The sequence below is a fragment of the Lithobates pipiens genome, unplaced genomic scaffold, assembly GCF_037356315.1.
Source record: "Lithobates pipiens isolate NorthernLeopardFrog02 unplaced genomic scaffold, aLitPip1_a1.2 Scaffold_13, whole genome shotgun sequence".
In the NCBI taxonomy this organism is placed as follows: Eukaryota; Metazoa; Chordata; class Amphibia; order Anura; family Ranidae; genus Lithobates; species Lithobates pipiens.
Window position 1 is genome coordinate 525,887,472 of NW_027507718.1, and position 15,059 is coordinate 525,902,530.

Here is a 15,059-nt window from a genome sequence, read left to right on the forward strand (position 1 = left end):
AACTCTGTGGACTGTGATATAAAGGGGAACTCTGACGTAAAGGGGAATGCTACAGACCATGAAATAAGGGAGAGCTCTGATGTAAAGGGGAATACTGCAGACTGCGATATAAAGGGGAATGCTAGGGATAGTGTTGTATAGGTGGGGGGGGGGGGGTCGGGAGTGGTCTTCATGGTTTCTTGCACCAGGGCCCTGAAGTTTCTAGGTGCGCCTCTGATCTCTGGTGCATTGTCAAGAGGAAGATGAGAGACACCAGACCCAACAATGCAGACGAGCTGAAGGCCACTATCAAAAAAACATGGGCTTCCATAACACCTCAGCAGTGCCACAGGCTGATGGCCTCCATGCCACGCCGCATTGATGCAGAAATTCATGCAAAAGGAGCCCCGACCAAGTATTGAGTGCATACTAGACTGTACATGGACATACTTTTCAGTAAGCCTGTAGTAATTTCTGTATTAAAAATCCTTTTTTAATTGGTCTTATGTAATAATTAAATTTTCTGAGATACTGAATTAGTTACTAGCTGTAAGTCGAAATCATCAAAATTAAAAGAAAGAAAGGCTTGAAATATATCACTCTGTGTGTAACACATCTATATATATATAGTATATGAGCTTCACTTTTTGAATTGAATTACTGAAATAAATGAACTTTTTAATGCTATTCGAATTTTAGGAGATGTACCTGTGTGTATATATATATATATATATATATATATATATATATATATATATATATTATATATATATATATCTATATTTAAAAATCGATCTATCCTGATCCTGATGATCCTGATGGCCGATCTCATTTCTTGAGGCTCTAAAATGTCAGGACAGTACAGATATTCCCCAAATGACCACTTTTTGCAAAGTAGGCAGTCCAAGGTATTTAGTGAAAGCATGGCAAATTTTGTAAAGTTGTCGTTTTTTGTCATTTTTTGGGGAAAATTTAGAAATTAAATAATTTTTTATTTTTTTTTCACATTTTTTTTTTTTTTTTTTACATACTGTCACCGATTCATCATGTGACTGGTGGATCGGTGGTCAGGGATACTGACTGTTGACAGTATGTAAAAAAAAAAAAATTAAACCTTTTTTTTCTTTTTTTACTATTTTTTTTTTTTTTTGCTGTGACCAGAGCAGTGTAATGTTACCATAGTGACACTGTCCTACCCTGGGGAGGCAATCAGGACTTTAATTTTATTTTTTTACACTATGATTGCTTATAACAGTGATGATTACTGTTATAAGCAATCATTTTTATGAATAGCATCCAGTCATTCACAGCCATTCTTTGAGCACTATTGTGATTAGCTGTGATTGGCCACAACTAATCACATGGTACAGATAAGCTGAGATTGCCCCTGTCTGTACCATATGATCACTGTGACCAAACACAGAGATCATCATAAAAGTACATAATGAATGGCTAGGAATGAAAGCCACTTATTGTGTAAAAATGTCTGGTGACTGCTGTAATTGGTCACAGTGGTCACATGGTACCGGGGCACAGTTGGTGACAGATTGCTCCATAATGCAGCCTCTATGGCATGTGATTAAATGTACATAATATAAGTGGATACTAACATTTATAGGTAATTTTGATCCAGGGAATATTTGATTGCCTCTTGGGGGATCTGAAAGGAATTTTTTTCCCTGCTGGAGCAAATTGGATCATGCTTTGCTGGGTTTTTTCTCCCTCTGGATCAACTGTGGGCATAGGATTGCATATATATAGGATTGTATGATTTTTTTTATTTTTTTTTTATTTTATTGGTTGAACTAGATGGACTTGTGTCTTTTTTTCAACCAGACTGACTATGTAGCTATGTACTGTAACTAGGAGAATCTAGGAAGCTCACGCTCGGCTATCAATTGTCAACAGGATGGGCAGGAAGAATAGAATAATATTATTATGCTTGTTATTTTTATTTTTTGTTTAAGTTACCACAACACCATTATCCCGTATTATTTAAGATCAAAGATACAACTATGTTGGTGTCCCTTGTTAATTTTACATTGTATTTTTTTAAATGTAACTGCCTACTCCAAAACTGTGATTTAAAGTAAAACACATAGTCAAGTATTATTCTCCACATTTTTTTTATTGTGCATTAAAAAAATAAAAAAAATAAAATTAGACATGCTATCTGCCAATAGAACTTAACCAAAACGTGCATTCTATGCATCCAAATATATAGAAAATATACCAAATAAAATCATTATTCAACCCAAAAAATTAAATAAAAGCCCCATGCATGTGTCCTGCTTCTTAATATAGGGGGTCAACAATGCCAAGAGTTGGTGAAAGCAGGGGTCCATCATCTGAAAAAAAAAAAAAAACATCTGGATTATTCTCCTGGAGCTCCTGCAGCAAAGGCATATGACATAATTGGTCACGATTAATAAAGCAACCAATTTTTGGTCCAAGAACTCCTCCTCCTCCTGTTCCTGGACTGGACTTGGGTCAAAGCATTAACTCCAAGACCAGTAATAAATAACACTTTATCCCCTCTGACTCCGCAACATGGCTAGTTGGCGAATGGCTGTTCAGAAACGTGAAAAGTCGCGGAATGAAAAGAGCAAAATGAAAAGCACGAATCAACACTCACCAAATTTCTACTAACAATAACTTAGCAGAAGGAGCCCAAAGGGTGGCGCTAAAGAGCTGAAAAACCACGTATGTTCGTGTTTGTTGGCCGACAATTCTCTGCCATTTGTATGCAAGACAAGTTTGGGGCCAATGCCCTTCGGACAAAAGTCTGCGCCTTTGTTTGCGAAAAATCCGATCGTGTGTACGAGGCTTAAGAAAACAGTGACTTTCCTGGGCCCTGTCTCAGCAAAGTACTAATACTGACTGAGGGAACATGAAAGAAACAAGGAGAGTCTAACCAGCACAGAACAAATTAGCACTAAACAGGAGGGGAAGACAGCGGGAGAAACCAAAATCACATATTAAATAAGTTGTAGTGGCCCAAAACCCCCGCATGCTGCAAAACAATAATAACCTGATGCACTTTAATACAACACATTGGTGATATGTTTTCCATTGGGGGTATCTTTTTCACACCCATTCTTCAAGAAAGTCCCATAAGAAACAGCTTCAGGTCCCCGCTCTACAGAGTTTGGCGAGATGTCTCCCTTCCCGTGGTACTTGAAGGGGTAAGTGACTCTATGAAATCAGCCATAGTTTTGCCACAACAAACCAACTTGTACTCTAGTTTGTTAGACTTTGAAAAGCCATAATAATAGACAACCGGATCCAGACAACAGCTGATGGTAGAGACGCTGACAGATAGGATGTAGGCAAAATACACGGAGTTGCCAAACGGCTTATCAAAATTCAGATAATAAATGAAAAAGATGACATTAGTCGGGCCAAAACAGAAGATAAACTCAAAAAGTACAATGACACAAAGGACGATAGAGCGGGACTTTTTGTTTCGGTTTCCAGATTTTGGTGAGCTCAGACTTCTGATGGTCATTATGTAGCAAAAAGTCGTAACGATAAAAGGCAACAAAAAGAAAGCGGAAATATAAGTGGTAAAATAAGGCAAGTAAAACCTCTGAATGTCCTCCATACTCAACATATCATAGCAAGTGGTGATATTCATCTCATAAATGGGAACAGTTAGCTTGTTTACAAGGAGCGGCACGGTGCCGGCAATGGAAACCACCCAGATGAGAAGACACACCAGCCAGGCTCTGCTCACGGTGCGCCATGTAAGAGACCGAATTGGGTAGACTACACTGAGAAACCGGTCCACGCTGATACCGGTCATGAACAGGATGGAGCAGTACATGTTGCAGTAGAATGCGACAGTGACAAAGCGGCACATTCCTTCTCCGATCACCCAATTGTTTCCTGAGAATCGGTAAACGATGTTGAACGGCAGCAAGGTGACGAAGAGGATGTCAGCAACAGCCAAGTTGAACATGAACACCACCGATGGCTTCTTCAGGTGAACTCTGAACAGGAATATCAGGATTGCCGTTGCGTTCAAAGGCAGTGATAGGAGGAATACAACTGTATAAATCGAAGGTATGAATTTGGTCAACCAAGGACTACGTACATAGGATAAACCCTGATCCGAAGAAACGTTCTTGTCAATTAGCACATCTGAAAGATAAAAAAAAAACATTCAGAAATTACTTAATAAGATGTATCTGGCACATTTAGCTATACAATACTGAAGTGTGAAACATGACAACAATGGAGTTGAGATGTAAGGCTATGAGGAAATAACTTTTTAATCACAGAAGAACCCTGCCCTCTGGTTGAATAAATGCCTGCAATGTGGATCTGTTACAGCATGCTGGCCACCCCCGGTTGGTTTCATGAATACAAGTGTTCTGTCCCACTTGTAGGAGCTGCTGTTTTCTTGGACCCCCTTGTTCTCAGAGCCCACCACTCTTGGAGCAGCAACACACTCTCCAACACACCCAGAATGGACAAGGGATTCTTATGTCCTGTATATAATACTATAATGACCAGAGGGAGGAAAACAGCAATAATCCCTCAAACAAACAGGTAAAACAATGGAAATATAGAGAATATTCTTGGTAATAAGCAAACAGACCAGAGAATAACCACTAAACCTTATGCTTAAGGAGGTCCTATCGAAGGGGAAAACTCTATGATCAGTGATCAGATAGCCACACCAGTCAGCAACAATGGGGTTCCCATGTACCAGGAGATTATTATTATTATTATTATTATTCAGGATTTATATAGCGCCAACAGTTTGCGCAGCGCTTTACAATATGAGGGCAGACAGTACACTTACAATACAAATCAATACAGGAGGGATCAGAGGGCCCTGCTCGTTAGAGCTTACAATCTAGAAGGGAGGGTCAAGTTGAAACAAAAGGTAATAACTGTGGGGGATGAGCTGATGGAGAAAATGAAAATACAGTTAGGTGGGGGTAGGGTAGGCTTCTCTGAAGAGAAGTGTTTTCAGGGATCGTCTAAAAGCTAATAAAGTAGGAGATAAGCGGACAGATTGGGGTAAGGCATTCCATAGGATTGGGGAGGCTTTGGAAAAGTCCTGGAGGCGAGTATGGGAGGAGGTGATGAGGGAGCTAGAGAGCAGGAGGTCTTGAGAGGAACGAAGAGGACGAGTAGGTTGGTATTTAGAGACTAAGCTAGTGATGTAGCTGGGGGCAGAGTTGTGGATGGCTTTGTATGTAATTGTTAGTATTTTGAATTTAATTCTTTGGCTGAGCGGAAGCCAGTGGAGGGATTGACAGAGAGGAGTAGCAGACACCAAGCGATTGGTAAGGTGGATGAGTCTGGCAGCGGCATTCATAATGGATTGAAGAGGTGATAGACTATGTAGAGGTAAGCCAATGAGAAGGGAGTTGCAGTAGTCGTGGTGAGAGATGACCAGCGAGTGAATTAAGAGCTTTGTTGTCTCATTGGTTAGAAAGGGGCATATTTTGGAGATGTTGCGGAGGTTGAGGCGGCAGGATTTGGACAGTGATTGGATGTGTTGCTTGAAGGAGAGTTCAGAGTCCAGGACTACACCTAGAACCTTGGCATGTGGGGATGGGCTTATGGTTGTGCCATCAATTTTGACAGTGAGATCAGGGGAAGGGGCATATGGGGGAGGAAAAATTATAAGTTCGGTTTTGGATAGATTGAATTTGAGGAAGTGGTGTGACATCCAGACTGATATATCTGATAGTAAATTAGTGATACGTGAGGAGACAGAGGGAGTGAGCTGAGGGGTAGAGAAATAGATCTGGGTGTCGTCAGCATAGAGGTGGTATTGGAAGCCGTGGGAGGCTATCAGTTGACCCAGGGAGGAGGTATAGATTGAAAATAGGAGTGGTCCAAGAACAGACCCTTGGGGGACCCCAACAGAGAAAGGAAGAGGAGAGGAGGAAGTAGAGTTGTAAGAAACGCTAAAGGTGCGGTTGGATAAGATGTCTGCTACTCCACCTCTCTGCCCCCCCAATGCAGTAAAACAATGTTCTATTAGAAGCTTGCTACACAGTCTGCCCCCTCCCCCCCCAACAATGTCCTCCTAACCACATCTGCTCCAAGCCAAGCAATAGACCTTCCATACCTTTCCACTGAGCCCCAGTGAACATAGGATGTGTAGTTCAAAATTCCTCCATTACAAACTCGCTCATCCATGTCTTTATGGACCTTGCTTTATTCACTGAGCCAAATAATTTGGTGGGGGATTATGGTGCGGGGTGTTTTTTCAGGGACTGGGTTTGGCCCCTTAGCTCCTGGCCTGGCTTGTGGTCTCCCCTCTAATGCCGCGTACACACGAGCGGACTGTATGGCGTACTTAGTCCGTTGAAACACATTTCAGCGGACAATCCGCTCGTGTGTGGGCTTCAGCTGACTTTTTCAGCGTGCAGTCCGGAGTACTAAGAATTTCGGATTTTCCAAAAAACTGTCCGTCATACTTTGGTTTCAGCGGACAATACGCTCGTCAGTATGCTAGTCGGATGGACTAAGAATGGCGCATGCCCAGAAAGGATTTACAGGGCTTTGCTGTGTATTGGACTTCCTATTTCTAGTCCCGTCGTACGTGCTTTACACGTCATCGCGCAAGCTTTCGTCGGACTGTTTGGGTATCCATGTGTGGTCAAGTCCGTTCAGTGGAAAGTACGACGGACTGTCCGTCGGATTGTATGACGAACTAAGTATGCCATACAGTCTGCTCGTGTCTACGCGGCATTACAGGCCAGGTATGTAATTTGGATGGAAAAATTTGTACAGCGAGTACGGTGCTTTCGACAGCCGATTTTCGCTTTTTCGGCAGACAAAAGTTTGATATAATGCCGCGTACACACGATCGGAATTTCGGCCAGCAAAAGACCGATGAGAGCTTTTCATCGGAAAATGTGACTGTGTGTATGCTCCATCAGAATTTAGCTGGCCGAATTCCCTCCAGAAAAAATTTGAGAGCATGTTCTCAATTTTTCAGAGGGAAAAACTTTCTATTGGAAATTCCGATCGTGTGTATGCAATTCAGACGTGCAAAAACTCATGCATGCTCAGATTCAACTATGAGATGGAAGCTATTGGCTACTAGGTATTGAACTTCCTTTTTCTAGTCCCGTAGTACATGTTGTACGTCACCGCATTCTTGATGGTTGGAATTTGATGTTACCGTGTGTATGCAAGACAACTTAAGCGAAATCCCGTTGGAATTCCATCGGGAAAACCATCAGAGCTTTTTCCGACTAAAATTCCAATTGTGTGTACGCGGCATAAAATTTTTGTCGTATGTGAACACAATGTCCAATTTTCATTTCATTAGTACGGTTTTCATACAACAAAAAAAAAAAAATTGTAAGAACAAGACTACACATGCTCAGAAACAAAAGAATACATACAAAACTATTCAACACATTACATCACTTCAGAAGTTGTATTCTGTCATACGAAAATTTTCGTATTGTGAGCAACCTCTTCACTTTCGACATGAGACTAGCATGCTACAAAAAAATGGATGTTTGGTCGTCTGAAAATCTAAAGCTATGTACACACCATAGGATTTTCTGACAACAAAACCATGGATTTTTTTCCAAAGGATGTTGGCTCAAACTTGTCTTGCATACACACGGTCACACAAATGTTGTTGGAAATTCCGAATGTCAAGAATGTGGTGACGTACAATGCTTACGACGAGCTGAGAAAAATGAAGTTCAATAGCCAATGCGGCTCTTCTGCTTGATTCTGAGCATGCGTCGTCGACTTGATTCCGACTTTTGTGCATCAGAATTGTGCACACACGATCGGACTTTCCGACAACAAGACTTGTAATGTTTTGAGAACCTGTTCCCAAACATTTGTTGGCGGAATTTCCGACAACAAATGTTCTATGGAGCATACACACGGTTGGACTTTCCAACAACAAGTGCACATCCAACATTTGTTGTCTGAAAATCCTATCGTGTGTACGGCCCATAACAATGTCACTGGCAGTGAAAGGGTTAACGCTAGGGGCGCTCGAGGGGTTACCTGTGTTCCCTGGGAGGTGATTCAAACTAAAGGGGGAGGGGACTAACTAGAGGAAGTGATGGATCGTGGTTCCTAGCTAATAGGAGCACATGATCTGTCACTCCTCACAGAACAGAACAGGGAGGTGTGTGTTTACATACACTCATCATGTTTTGTGTCTCCTGCTCACGATCGCTCATGGCCAGCGGTCATCGCGGCCGTCGGCTGTGAGCAGTGGCATCCCCACTGTGCAGCAGGCGCGCGCTCGGGCCTCCCATGGTGTGTGCGCCTGCTAGCCCGACCCCGCAAGCTGACGTATAGCTATGACGGCTTGCGCAGGGGAGGCAACCTGTCGCAGTATAACTGTGGTGGTTGGTCGGGAAGCGGTTAAGCTATAAAACATATCCAATAAAAACAGTGTAAAAAAGCTAATTTATTCATCAAATACTTTTTTTTGCATTGATATATGTCCCCTGGGGCAGGACCCAGGTCCCCAAACACTTTTTAGGACAGTAACTTGCATATTAGCCTTTAAAATTAGCACTTTAGATTTTTCCCATAGACTTGTACAGGGTGTTCCGCGGCTTTTCGAATTTGCCACGAACACCCCAAATTGTTCACTGTTCGCCGAACAGGTGAACAGGCAATGTTCGAGTCGAACATGAGTTTGACTCGAACTCGAAGCTCCTCCCTAATCAGGAACTGTATCTGTAATGTCTGTGATAACCTCTGAGGCAGGCTCCATATTAGAGGAGGAGCAGACATTGAGAGATGTATTGTATGCTATCAATGCTTGCAAAAGCTCAATATGTAGTCTTGACAACCAGTTAAAAGGAATTAAGGAGGAACTACTCTCAATGGGTCATGAATTGCAAAAAAATTTGGAAAGGACTACTACTTTAGAAGAGAGATCAAGTGTGAGGAAACAAATGGGCATACAAGTGGCAAAGGTGGATGAAACAGAAAATAGGCTCTGCAGGAACAATGTGAGGTTAATAGGCCTTCCAGAGTGGAGCGAGGGCTCTAACCCTATAGTATTTTTGGAGGAATGGCTCAGGGAAATTTTTGGGTCAGCTACTTTTACACCGCTCTTTGCGATAGAGAGAGCCCATAGAGTCCCTTTTCAAAGCTCCGCCAGCAGGCGGTTACCTTAGACCACTAATTTTGAAGCTCCGCAATTATAATGATAAGGTGATTCTGTTGCAAAAAGCCCAAGAGATGGGAAATATTTTGTATAACAGAGTTAGGATCTCGCTGTACCCTGACTTTTCCCCAGATTTACACAAGCGCAGAGCTGAATTTATACCAATTAAGCGCACTTTACAGAAATATAAAGTAATACAGTTCCTTGCGAAAGTATTCGGCCCCCTTGAACTTTTCAACCTTTTGCCACATTTCAGGCTTCAAATATAAAGATATAAAATTTTTATTTTTTGTGAAGAATCACCAACAAGTGGGACACAATTGTGAAGTGGAACGAAATCTATTGGATTTTTGAAACTTTTTTAACTAATAAAAAAATGAAAAGTGGGGCGTGCAAAATTATTCAGCCCCCTTGCATTAATAATTTGTAGAGCCACCTTTTGCTGCGATTACAGCTGCAAGTCGCTTGGGGTATGTCTCTATGAGTTTTGCACATCGAGAGACTGAAATTCTTGCCCATTCTTCCTTACAAAACAGCTCGAGCTCAGTGAGGTTGGATGGAGAGCGTTTGTGAACAGCAGTTTTCAGCTCGTTCCACAGATTCTCGATTGGATTCAGGTCTGGACTTTGACTTGGCCATTCTAACACCTAAATACATTTATTTGTGAACCATTCCTTTGTAGATTTTGCTGTATGTTTGGGATCATTGTCTTGTTGGAAGATAAATCTCCGTCCCAGTTTCAGGTCTTTTGCAGACTCCAACAGGTTTTCATCCAGAATGGTCCTGTATTTGGCTGCATCCATCTTCCCCTCAATTTTAACCATCTTCCCTGTCCCTGCTAAAGAAAAGCAGGCCCAACCCATGATGCTGCCACCACCATGTTTGACAGTGGGGATGGTGTGTTGAGGGTGATGAGCTGTGTTGCTTTTACGCCAAACATATCGTTTTGCATTGTGGGCAAAAAGTTGGATTTTGGTTTCATCTGACCAGAGCACCTTCTTCCACATGTTTGGTGTGTCTCCCAGGTGGCTTGTGGCAAACTTTAGACAAGACTTTTTATGGATATCTTTGAGAAATGGCTTTCTTCTTGCCACTCTTCCATAAAGGCCAGACTTGTGCAGTGTACGACTGATTGTTGTCCTATGGACAGACTCTCCCACCTCAGCTGTAGTTCTCTGCAGTTCATCCAGAGTGATCATGGGCCTCTTGGCTGCATCTCTGATCAGTCTTCTCCTTGTATGAGCTGAAAGTTTAGAGGGATGGCCAGGTCTTGGTAGATTTGCAGTGGTCTGATACTCCTTCCATTTCAAAATGATCGCTTGCACAGTGCTCCTTGGGATGTTTAAAGCTTGGGAAATCTTTTTGTATCCAAATCCAGCTTTAAACTTCTCCACAACAGTATTACGGACCTGCCTGGTGTGTTCCTTGGTCTTCATGATGCTCTCTGCACTTTCAACAGAACCCTGAGACTATCACAGAGCAGGTGCATTTATACAGAGACTTGATTACACACAGGTGGATTCTATTTATCACCATCAGTCATTTAGGACAACATTGGATCATTCAGAGATCCTCGCTGAACTTCTGGAGTGAGTTTGCTGCACTGAAAGTAAAGGGACCGAATAATTTTGCACGCCCCACTTTTCATTTTTTTATTAGTTAAAAAAGTTTAAAATATCCAATAGATTTCGTTCCACTTCACAATTGTGTCCCACTTGTTGGTGATTCTTCACAAAAAATTAAAATTTTATATCTTTATGTTTGAAGCCTGAAATGTGGCAAAAGGTTGAAAAGTTCAAGGGGGCCGAATACTTTCGCAAGGCACTGTATATGCCTTGCTGTACCCAGCCCGCTTACGGGTGACAGCCTTGGGATGGACTCTGTTTTAATTCACCCATTGACATGGCAAAATGGTTGGAAGACAACAAGAAAGATCTATAGATTATAGACTGCGTGGAATAGTGCTAATTTTGAATATATTTACTTTTTTCTTTTTTCAAATTTTTTTGTAAAACGGAATTGTGCTAACTTTTTTTAAAACACTTTGAAATGCTTTTTCTGTTTTAATAATAATGTTTAATTAAATCAGGTGGGGATGGAGAGGGGAGATACACTTGGATGGGAGGCATAATGTATGTAAGGAATGGAGTGAAGAGGGAAATAAGTTTTCTATATTGGCTACTGGGGGGGGAGGGAGGGGGGAATAATAAAATTGCAAACACAATCAGATTGGTATGAGTGGAGGGATTGGCAAATTAAGTATATGAAACAGGTAAAGATCACGAGCAAAGCCCTTAGGGTAAGCCTAGCTAGGCACGGGGAGGGAGGGGGTGGGAGGGGAGGGAGGGGGTGGGAGGGGAGGGGAGAGGGGAAGGGGGCTGGAGAGAAGTTCACACCACAAACACCAACACTACGAAGATTACAAACAGGGAAGAATACAAAGGGTATGGGGGAGAAAGTATTGGGTGGGCAGATACGACTAGAGGATAATATGATGGGTGGGAGGTGGAGAGCAAGATTAGTGGGCTGGTTTTTCTTCCTTTTTTTCTTTATTTTACTATAGTATTTTTTCATGCAACCTAGAACATTTAATATAGGCTCCTGGAATGTTGGGGGTTGGGGGATCCAATTAAGAGAGCCACGTTTTTTTCTGTAATGGAGAAGTATGGGGTCGGTCTGCTCTGCCTGCAAGAGACACCTTTGACAAAGGACACTATGACACAACCTCGCAATAGGAAGTTTCAATCCCAATACCATTCGGTTTACTCCTCCTATTCGAGGGGGGTGAGCATGATGGTTGGGAGTGGAGTGGCGTTATCATGCAGGGAGAGCAGCATAGATGAACATAGATGAACAGGGTCGCTATGTTTTTCTGCACTGCTTAATAGAGAATAGATTATATGTGCTGGAAAATATTTACATTCATCCCTATTTTAAATTTGAGATCTTGCATAGATTGATGGAATTTGTATTGAATAAGGCAGGGACCCCAGTTATAGTGGTAGGAGACTTTAATGAGGTTTTGGATAAGAGCTTAGATAGATTCCTGCCTGGGAGATGGCCAGATAAAGTAGTGGAAGGTCGGCTATCTCGATTCTTGGAGGAGATTGGCTTGTGCGACATATGGAGAATGCGAAACCCACAAGAACGGCAATCCTCCTGTTTTACACTCTCCAGAATAGACATGGCTTTAGGAAGCGGAGAAGCGTTGCAGCTAGTAAGAAATATAGAATATAGCCCAAGAGGAGTGTTGGACCATTCTCCACTTATGCCGACAATGGATAGGGGGTAAAACCTCTTTGAGAGAGTGGAAAATTAGCCCATGGTGGCTGGAACTAATAGGGAATTCAGAAAAGGTGTTGCTCAAACGAAAAGAATTTGTGGAAATTAACACGCATACATCGCCAGTGGGGATGGTATGGGACTCCTTGAAGGCCTACCTCACAGGTTTATTAATCCAACAGGTGGCAAGGATCAAGGGGAAATCCAGGGAATGGGAGAGGAAAATCAGGAGAGAGGCGATGCAGGCAGAAAAGCAATACGTGGAAGACCCAACCTTAGAAAAACAGAGGAAATGGCTTGATAAACAACAAGTATATAAGATGACTGTCATAAGGAAGGCTGAGAATAAGCGAATATTTCAGTGACAGTGTTCTTTTGGGGAGGGGAATGTGTAGGTTGTATGCTATCCCTTTTAGTCAAGACCAATGCCCCCTCTTCCACTGTTTCCGCAGTTAGGACGATGAAGGGTAAGATCTCTTCTGAAGCAACAGAAATAATAGACACATTTGGAGAGTATTATAAGTCCCTGCAGGCATGTACTGGCCATCGGGACTACCGTGAGTTTCCCGGTGGGCCGATGGCTCAGTGGGCCGGTTTCAATGGCATTGCTAGGGGGGACTTTTGGGGCTATAGCCCTGAATCTGGGGCCCATAGCCCTGAGTCAGACCAGGAGTCCCCAACCACAGGGTCCCGGCCCACTACCAGGCCATGGGCTCACTGCAGCCATGTGGCAGGCAGCATGGGAGAGCTGGAGAGTGGGCAGGCAGCTCTCACTGCTGATGTAAGGAGGGGCTCTCTGGGGACCCTGATGTAAGGGGGAGGCTCTCTGGGGAACCTGATGTAATGGGGAGGCTCTCTGGGGTCCTTGATGTAAGACAGAGGCTCTCTGGGGACCCGGATGGAAGGAGGGGCTCTCTGGGGACCTTGATGTAAAGCGGAGGCTCTCTGGGGATTCTGATGTAAAGGGGAGGCTCTCTGGGGTCCCTGATGTAAGACAGAGGCTCTCTGGGGACCTTGATGTAAGGTGGAGGCTCTCTGGGGACTCTGACGTAAGAAAGAGGCTCTCTTGGGACTTTTTTTGCGCAATTGCGTACAGTTTATATGCTGTTATGGGCGTGTTTGCAAAATTAAAGTGGGCCAGTCTGGACGAAGTCCAGGGCCAAATTTTTGTCTCAGTCCAGCGCTGAGTCCCTGTATAAATTGCGGAAGGGGGAGGTTAGAGGAGAGATGGTCAGTTTCTTCCAGGGAATAGAAATGGCAGCCCTCTCAGAGAGGGATAGAGCTAATATGGATGCCCTGGTAACGGTGGAAGAATTGCAGCAGGCGGTAGCTGGGATGGACAGTCAAAAGTCACTGGGTCCGGATGTACTCCCAATAGAAATTTATAAATATTATGGAGGAGTACTACTTCCAGAATTGCTGAAGGTATTGGGGTGAGCGGCAGTAGAGGGGGTGTTGCCTTCCTCAATGTCAGAATCTACAATAATAGTACTACATAAAGAGGGGAAGGATCAGCTGGACGTATCCTCTTATCACCCGATATCAATATTATGTTCTGACGTCAAAATATTGGCCAAGTGTCAGGGTTTGCTTAGCCCTTCTTTCTCTGAGCTGGCTGCCAGCTCTCATCTTTCTCCACATACCCAGCTGTTCCCGATCCTGCTTGTCTGACCTGCCTACTTAAAGCTGTCCAGCTCACTTCATCTCTGCCTTCGTCTTGCTCACATCACAAGAAACCATCTCCTGTGTACCTGTTTAAAGACTGGCTTGCTGACATCCCTTCTGGCTCCTTTGTCCCCTTGCTGTTCCACTTGGATCCCTGACTTTTGGCCTGGCTGATTATCAAATCTGGTTACTGGACTCTGGCTTGGCTGACTGCCCGATCTGGCTATGATTTGACTACGCTTACTCTATTTACCTTTTTATTTTTATTAATAAACAAGTGTGATTTAATTGTACTTCTGTCTCTGTCTGATTCATGGTTTCTGACACCAAGGTTTTAGCAACCAGACTAAACAGCTGCATTCAAAAACGTATACACCCAGATCAATCGGGATTCATCCCCAATAGGTCAACTAGCATTCATATTAGAAGAGTGTATTTAAATATGCAGATTCCAACAGAGAGAGCGAGGGCTCTAGAGCTATATTGTCCTTGGACGCAACCAAGGCTTTTTACAGCTTGGGGAGGGATTACCTATGGTGGGTACTGGAGAGATCTGGGTTTGGACCCTCTTTTATTGGATGGGTAAAAACACTTTATAATGAACCAAGAGCGAAAATAACAATTAGTAAGGCATACTCGGAGATGTTCCAGTTGGAGAGGGGGACGAGACAGGGGTGCCCTTTGTCCCCTTTATTGTTCGCCCTCGAGCCACTAGCAATAATGACTAGATTAGCGTCAGGTATACAGGGATTCCAGAGGAGGGCAGGGGAGGACACAATAGCGTTTTATGTGGATGATGTTTTATTCTTTCTCAGGGATGTTGAAACATCTTTGACTACGGTGATACACATGGTTGGGGAGTTTGGACGGTTTTCAGGTCTGGTTATTAATTGGGAGAAGTCAGCTTTAATGCCAGTTGACCCATTTGGTAATCAGATACTGCCTGGAACTCCCCAACTAAAAGTGGTTGCGATGTTGAAATATCTGGGCATCTGGATAA

At 43.0% G+C, this 15,059-nt stretch overlaps 1 pseudogene; it reads right to left on the minus strand.

Moving 5' to 3' along the window:
• Positions 1-2,160: 2,160 nt before the first annotated feature.
• Positions 2,161-15,059, minus strand: part of LOC143975946 (proteinase-activated receptor 1 pseudogene) — a 70,011-nt pseudogene continuing 57,112 nt past the window's right edge.